Genomic DNA, 7,943 nt, shown 5'->3' with positions numbered 1-7,943 from the left:
AAATACACATCTGCTGTTTTCATTTCATTTTTTAAAACCAGGATCTCAGCGATCACTGCCTCATTGCCTGTATCCGCTATGGGTCCGCAGTCAAACGACCACCCCTAATCACTGTCAAACTCTCCCTAAAACAATTGACCTCATCCCGTTGAGGATGCCTGGTCATTCTTTATAAGTAATTTCCTCTCCATCTTAGATAAGCATGCTCCGTTCAAAAAATGCAGAACTAAGAACAGATTTAGCCCTTGGTTCACTCCAGACCTGACTGCCCTCGACCAGCACAAATACATTCTGTGGTGGACTGCAATAGCATCGAATAGTCCCCGCGATATGCAACTGTTCAGGGAAGTCAGGAACCAATACATGCAGTCAGTCAGGAAAGCAAAGGCCAGCTTTTTCAGGCAGAAATTTGCATCCTGTAGCTCTAACTCCAAAAAGTTATGGGACACTGTGAAGTCCACGGAGAACAAGAGCACCTCCTCCCAGCTGCCCACTGCACTGAGGCTAGGTAACAGGCTGTGGACACTAATTAGCATAACGCAACGGACAAAAAATATGAATAGAAAATATTCATATTCATGAAATCACAAGTGAAATATATTGAAACACAGCTTAGCCTTTTGTTAATCACCCTGTCGTCTCAGATTTTGAAATTATGCTTTACAGCCAAAGCAAGACAAGCATTTGTGTAAGTTTATCGATAGCCTAGCATAGCATTATGCCTAGCTAGCAGCAGGCAGCTTGGTCACGAAAATCGGAAAAGCAATCAAATTAAACTGTTTACCTTTGATGAGCCATCAGGACATCAGGGTAGGCAGAGTGTGCTAAAGTAGTGAATAAAACAAAATTAGGGAGGATGCTTCTGATGTTAACATGCATGAAACCCAGGCTTTTACGCTTCCAGAAGTCAACAAATGAGAGCGCCTTGGGACACGCAGGGCCTGGGTTAACCTCCAAATCATCCGAGGAACAGGAGTAGGATGAGGATACCGCGATAGGCTATCAAAACTGGTCATCTAGTGCGTTGGGGACAAAGAATAAAAGGAGCAGAATTCTGGGCGTGGTAAGATAGATTCAGGGCATAATGAACAGACAGGGGTATGATAGGGTAGGGTGCAGGTACAGTGGAGGTAAACCTAGGCATTGAGTGACGATAAGAGAGGTTGCATCTCTGGACGCACTAGTTATGCTGGGTGAGGTCACCGCATGTGTGGGAGGTGGGACAAAAGAGGTATCCGAGGCATGTTGTGTCACATTTGCTCCTGCTACGCCCTCTGGTGTTCATCCGGTGTCTTCTTGACCTGCAGTTACTCCCCCTGTACACTCTCTCTCCCTCTCTGTGTGGTTGGAGACAGGTTTGCTGGAGTCAGAGCAGATCCCTACCAGCTGCAACTCGTTCCATAATCAAGACCTCTACAAATACCCAGTCCTGCCACTTCCACTCTGCCAGATCATAATCTCTGCTCAGTCAGGTCTAGCCATTTATGATTATTCAAGATCCTGTTACTCTGCTGTGCCTGTTTCCCTGCCTTTTACCGTTTATCCTCTCATTGCAGTTATCACTCTGTCTCTGGCTCCTGTCTCCTGTTCCACATCTCACCACCCAACTACCTTGCTCTGGATTTTACTCACTACCACTACCTTGGATTCCCCTCAGGACCTGTTTACCCTGTTCTACCAGCTATCTCCAACCTCAGTCTCCACATCTGTTTTTTCTGCAACTCATCCAAGCTTCCCCAGATCTGCACTCCATATCTCCCTGTACAATAAATATTTTGGTTCATTCATCCCTATTTCCTCATCTGAGTCTGCTCTTGGGGTCCCCTGTGTTGCTCCGCATAACATGTTGAGTGGGACTAGGGGCTCCGCAGTGAACTAAAACAATGATAGTTATCCTAAACAACAGTATATAAGTCATATCGACATTAGAGAGAGGCATAAAGCAATCATAGGTGTTGATTGGGAGAGCTAGCTAAGATAACAACAACTAAGACAACAGGTAAAATGGTGATGAATGGGCAGAGAGGGTCAGTTAACTACACACAGGGCCTGAGTTCGAGGCTGGGGCCGACAGATAAACAAAATAAACAAAATGGAGTACAGTGATTAAACACTTCTTAGGGCTGCAATCTCGTTAACGGAATGATATGACAACAGCCAGTGAAAGTGCAGGGCGCCAAATTCAAAACAACAGAAATCTCATAATTAAAATTCCTCAAACATACATGTATTTTACACCATTTTAAAGGTAATCTTGCTGTTAATCCCACCACAGTGTCCGATTTCAAATAGGCTTTACAGCGAAAGCACCACAAAAGATTATGTTATGTTATGTTCTCTGCTGACAGTGACTGGAATGAATTGCAAAAATCGCTGAAGCTGGAGACTTATATTTCCCTCACTAAATGTAAATATCAGCTATCCGAGCAGCTAACCATTCTCTGCAGCTGTACATAATCCATCTATAAATAGCCCACCCAATCTACCTACCTCATCTCCATATTGTTTTTGTTCACATTTCTGCTCTCTTGCACACCAGTATCTCTACTTGCACATCATCATCTGCTCATGTTCTCAACTAGCTTACCTTGTTAAATAAAGGTGAAATAAAAACTTCAAAAATCTCAGAATGTTATGTAAATTACAGAAACATGGCTTATTGTCAGGTCAACAAAACATATTGTTTTTATTAAAAAACAAATATAGCAGTAGCAAGCTTACCTCCGGTCCTCGTTCTCATTCTCATCTTCGTGCTCTCCCTCCCAAACTGAACATCAGTAGACCCACACAGATATTGCATTTTTTGCACATCTTTTTTAGTGGAAGAAGCTTTTGACCCCCTGAAGTGTCACTGTACAGAGTACAATCATTGTTTAGGCAGCACAAAAGGGTTTACATCAGCTAGAGCGGGGTAGGTCGGGGCTCATGATTGGGAATGCCTATCCATTCCATTATGTAATGCAGTGTAGCCTAGTTTTCTATACACCATGCCAGCCAGCAGTGCAAAAAAACTCATGAAGTACATGTTCATAGAAGTATAACTTTGCCCTGTGCTTCTCCAAGCATGCTCTTCGTATAGCCTAGGCTTATATAGGCTATGGACAATTTTGAAACCACACTAGCCACACTTAATATTGTCAGGGATCAGAATGAGAGGGATCAGGGTTGAGATGCATCAATCGGGCAACCATCGAGATGCAACTAATTTGTAGACCCTGAGCAATATGACATGTAATTGATTACAAACTATATGACCTTCCCCTAGACTAAATAAAAACAATACTAAACCCTCCCCTTGACTGAAATTGAAAAGGCATGACCCTCCCATTTTCCTCAGGGTGACAATTGTGTACATTTCGACCACTCCCTCAAGTACAGAGATAGGAGTACATAGATAACGTTGTCTGGCTGCTACTGCCTGGGCAGAGATGACATGATGACTTTAAGGAATGAAAAATTATAATGTATTCAAATAAAAACCAATGTGTACCTGACAGAGACATCATAATATTTTCAATGTTTTGGCAATTTAATGTTCACTATTTCTGCCATTGGAATTTCCATTAAAAAAATTAAAAATAAATGTATATATAATGATTTCGTAATGCATTTAATGTTTAAAATGTATTTATCAAAACTGAAATCGAGAACGGTGTTTATGTTTTAAATAATTGAACTCAAACCAAACTAGAAAAGCCCTAATTGCTCAGCACTAGTTCTCATCAAAAAGGATGCGGTCGGAAAGTTCCCCTTTTCTGGTGTCATGTGCAACGACCCTGCACAGACTGCACACATACATTTACTGATGGTGATGAACTTATATTGAAATAAAGATGCAGGCTACTTATTTCAAATTGGAGAATAGCACATGAACGTAGGCTAATATCAGTGTAAAAGCCTCCTACCCATAGAGGGCACATTCAGGGATACAGATTGTGGACACAGACAGACAGGCAAATTGACAGACAACCAAAAGCACCGCCTGTGGATTTTGTACATTGATCCTTGTTTTGTAATCCTATGATTGGGATAGATCAAAACCAGATGACCAGACTCGGCTATCTAACAATAAAATGCCTAAGGCCTCCCAGTCCTAAAGGCTTTGGGTTCCGGTGTTGGTCCACACATTTAAACCAACAGGCCAGGATGATAGACAGACAGTGGAGTCAGGTGGACACATAGCCCTACCTTCTAATGCTGACTGAATACAAATCTGTAGAGATGAGACGCTTTTCCCGGAAAAGCCAGGCAGTGCTTTCCGAAAGGCTATTTGTGCTACTGCTGATTTCTGGCCTTAGTTGGAGCTGTGACCGACTTGGAATAAGGTTAAACCATTTAAGAAATGTTTTGAGCCACACCAATACCCACTCTTTCAAACATTGTCAGCAATAAGGCTGGATTAGGGCTTTGTAAAATTAACCACTCCAAAACATTCCTCTCATGACAAAACAACAGTCAAGCACTTAATAAAAATGCTGAACATACAATTGTATGTAAATTAGCCAAAATTAATTTATGAAATCACTTGCAGCTGGGGCCTATTTTCTCTAAAAGACTATTCCATTAGTGTTGTTTGCAGAGGTACTAACATCATTCACCTTGTAAACTCACTGAAGCCAAATTGAGAGATAATAATTAGTCTTGTTTTGCTGGCACATCAGCTATTAGGTGATAATGAGATGAGAATTTAGTCTTTAAAAAAAAAAGAGTTCTCAACACTCGCGCACACACCGGCATTCTATTGAACGTAACTCGGAAATGATTGATGTGTATTAGAGCACTTCAGGAAGAAGTAACAACCCCGATCGCAACATCTGGAATGGACATCAAACGTGACGCAACCACTCCATTGTCCCTTTTAATAGGGAATAAGAGAGTTACGTAGCTTTTTTTAATTTCATGTTTTCATTAGGATAGGCTATGCTAGTGTTGTTTTCAATGGCATGAGTGGTTTACATAGGGCTCATTCAGACACATTGAAACAGTGGTGTGTCCAAACTCTAAAGTGAGAGCAAGCAAAAGAAAGGGTGGGAAGTCGGTTCTTGGCATTCATATCAATGTCGAGGCTCATTATGAAATGGAGTTTCAACACAGCGGCAAAATAGCGGCAACTTCCCGTATTACACCCTGGTGTCCGAAAGTGGGGACCATCAAGGGAATCAGATATATCTACTGGTTTTGATTAATTAATGAAACATACCCTCGCTGTCCAATTTCCTGCCAGGGTTGGGTGTGTGTGTATGTCTTTATGCTCTTCTATTACTAATTATATTACTAAATCCACCAAAAGCCACACAAAACTAGTAAAACAGGGAAAATTCTCCCCACTAGGGACATTTCCCAGGTCCCCACGAGGGCAAAGGCTATTTTAGGCTCAGGGGTTATGTTTAGGGTTACAACTAGTGTCAGGTTTAGGAGTCATTTATATATTTTGTTGACAATTAGTTTATTGTTTTTCTACAGCACCCCACACATAAACAAAAACACCCACTGTACAACACATTCTCCAAGGTGAAAGGTTTTTATGTAATCGTAGAATATTCAAAATCCAACGGTATGTAGCTAGATAGTTAGGTTCTCCAGTTCGTTAATGAAGGGTGAATATGAGGCTTTCCAATAAATGGCTATTGTCATGAACCGGCTCGAAGTTCGTAACAAAAATGGAGACAACATGTAGAGAAGGAATAACTAACTATATTTATTAACTAAAATTAACTTAATACAATTAACAATGGTGTGTGTAGTCAGTAATCAGTAGTGTAAGTGAGTGGTTGCATGCATAAATGTGATAATGGAGGGTGTTGAAAGGTAACAATGCAAACAAACCAAACAGCCACAACCAAAATCTATCAATGTGTTTGCATGGAGAGAATCTCCTCAATGAATGGGGAAGCAGTGTTGCCAACTCCTCAGTAAGGAAAGTAGCTATTGGCTTTCCTAAAAGTCGCTAGAAGTTACTAAATGACGTCATCGCCTAATTTACATAATTGGCCATGTGCATGTAATTGTGATGGACGCTGTAGGAGAGAGGAATAATGTCGTGGGAGAGAATAAAAAAAATGAAATATGTTTAGAACTACAAATGAACTTTCTTCTGACTATTCTTGTTTTTTTATGTCAAATTTCCAACCCTACTACTTTATCCTGGCTTGGGACCGGCAAAAGTATCCCAAAAGAGACACCCTGGCTGAGTTACCTAGTTTTTTATTTTCTGTTTGTTTTTTTTGTTTGTTTTTGTTTAGTTTTCTTAACTTGGTTAAGAAAACATGAACATTTTTCACCATAACATTTTTTTGTATACAATTTACATTAACAATCTAAATGGACCAAAAAGAGAAAATAGAAAAACTGTCAATGGCAATGTGAGAAAATGATGGTAACTAGTCTGGCCCTAATTCAGCTTAATTTTTCAGCCAGCTACAGCTTCCCGCATGCACGATTCATTTGCAGTTTGGACACAGAGGGTGAACATCTCCTGCTCTGACTGCAGCTGGGATGGACTGCTGCGCGAGGACTGGGCCGCACTTGCTCATTGAGAAGAGTAAGAACACTACGTGCTTTCACTTCAGTCTCCAATAACACCAGAAAAAGTCGCTAGTCGCTTTTTTGAAAATGTGTCACTAGAGGGGTCTAAATGTTTGCTAAATATAGCGACAAAGTCGCTAAGTTGGCAACACTGTGGGGAAGTGGTGCATTTATCCTGGGACACACCCTGGCCCAGGTGTGTCCCATGTCACTGATGACCCTCCCAGCTCCGCCCGCCATCCTAATAAGGAAAACAAGAGCAAAGAGAAAGAATACGGCAGACAGAGTGGGAGGGTTGTCACACTATACATTGTTTTGCAGCAATTAGACCTGGATTACAAAAACTTTCTCTGATCACCAATATTTACATTTCCCAAGACATAATCGTGGAGATACATGAATATAAATTCCTAGACACAATGCTTTTTGCATTACATGCATTCTGGCAGGAGTTTAGGAAGTCCTATGGATGACCTTACATTGCAATAAGTTTAGGTCTTATGTTGTAGGAGGAGGTATTGAGCATTATCTGTAACCAATGGTTCTCCTCAATTTCTTCCTTTAGACCTGTTTCCCATTTTTTTCCTATAGGTTCTAAACTATCAGAGTTTCAATCAACAGTTGATATAAGTTGGAAATCACCTTCTTTGGCGTAGCAGCTTTCAGTATTTCTTCTCCTTACAGATTCTCTTGGAGTGATTGAATAAGATTTTTGAGTTGTGAGAATTGCTGTACCACATACCTCTTGCAGCATTTTAGGCAAAGACTGTTACAGTAGCTGTCTAGTCTGTGTTTTATCAATGTGCAATTTGCATAAAACAGAAGTATTTTAGGAACTGGCAACTCATTCTCATTCTGAGAAATAAGGTAGGTTACTTGATTTCAACAATCTGAACTAAGTGGACAGGCAAGCGTTGGGTTCAAACAGACGGACAGAAGGCTGTGTTCATAACAATTCAACTGTTCTGCTTTGTTAGCAAGCAAATAGATGTTGGCTAAACTTGAAATATAAAGATTAGTGGGCTACTCACTAGCACGTGGGCTTGTGCTTGAGAAATTGGTCATTAGACCTGTGTTCATTTTATATAATACCTGCTACAAGAAGTTAGTAATTATTAGTGAACGTGCATTATGCATGGTTCTGGTGAAATTTTAACAAAAAGTGCATTTTCATAGACTGGAAAGCCAGATCAGGGATTATAGCAAAAAAAATCAGGTAAAACTATTTTGATAAAATACAATTATTAGTGGATTTTATGGCTATGAAAGGCTTATATTTAGCCTACGTATAATTTCACATGCTCTATTATTCATTAGATTATTGCTGACTTTTTGAAATGCAGTGTATTTGACCTTTAATTGTACAACATAGCTTATTTAGAGAAAACATTAAAAAAAAACATTTTAAAATCTAGATA

The 7,943-nt window shown here is 40.2% G+C and overlaps 1 long non-coding RNA gene across 1 annotated transcript; it reads left to right on the top strand.

Moving 5' to 3' along the window:
* Positions 1 to 436: 436 nt before the first annotated feature.
* On the top strand, positions 437 to 3,510 carry LOC149972763 (uncharacterized). The gene is made up of 2 exons (XR_016490725.1): positions 437 to 1,472; positions 1,557 to 3,510. It is a non-coding gene; the product is annotated as an uncharacterized LOC149972763 (long non-coding RNA).
* Positions 3,511 to 7,943: the final 4,433 nt, after the last annotated feature.

This window comes from Oncorhynchus mykiss, chromosome 22 (genome assembly GCF_057628025.1).
Source record: "Oncorhynchus mykiss isolate SJ-2025 chromosome 22, ASM5762802v1, whole genome shotgun sequence".
Taxonomy (NCBI): domain Eukaryota; kingdom Metazoa; phylum Chordata; class Actinopteri; order Salmoniformes; family Salmonidae; genus Oncorhynchus; species Oncorhynchus mykiss.
This window is presented reverse-complemented; position numbering and strand designations above follow the sequence as displayed.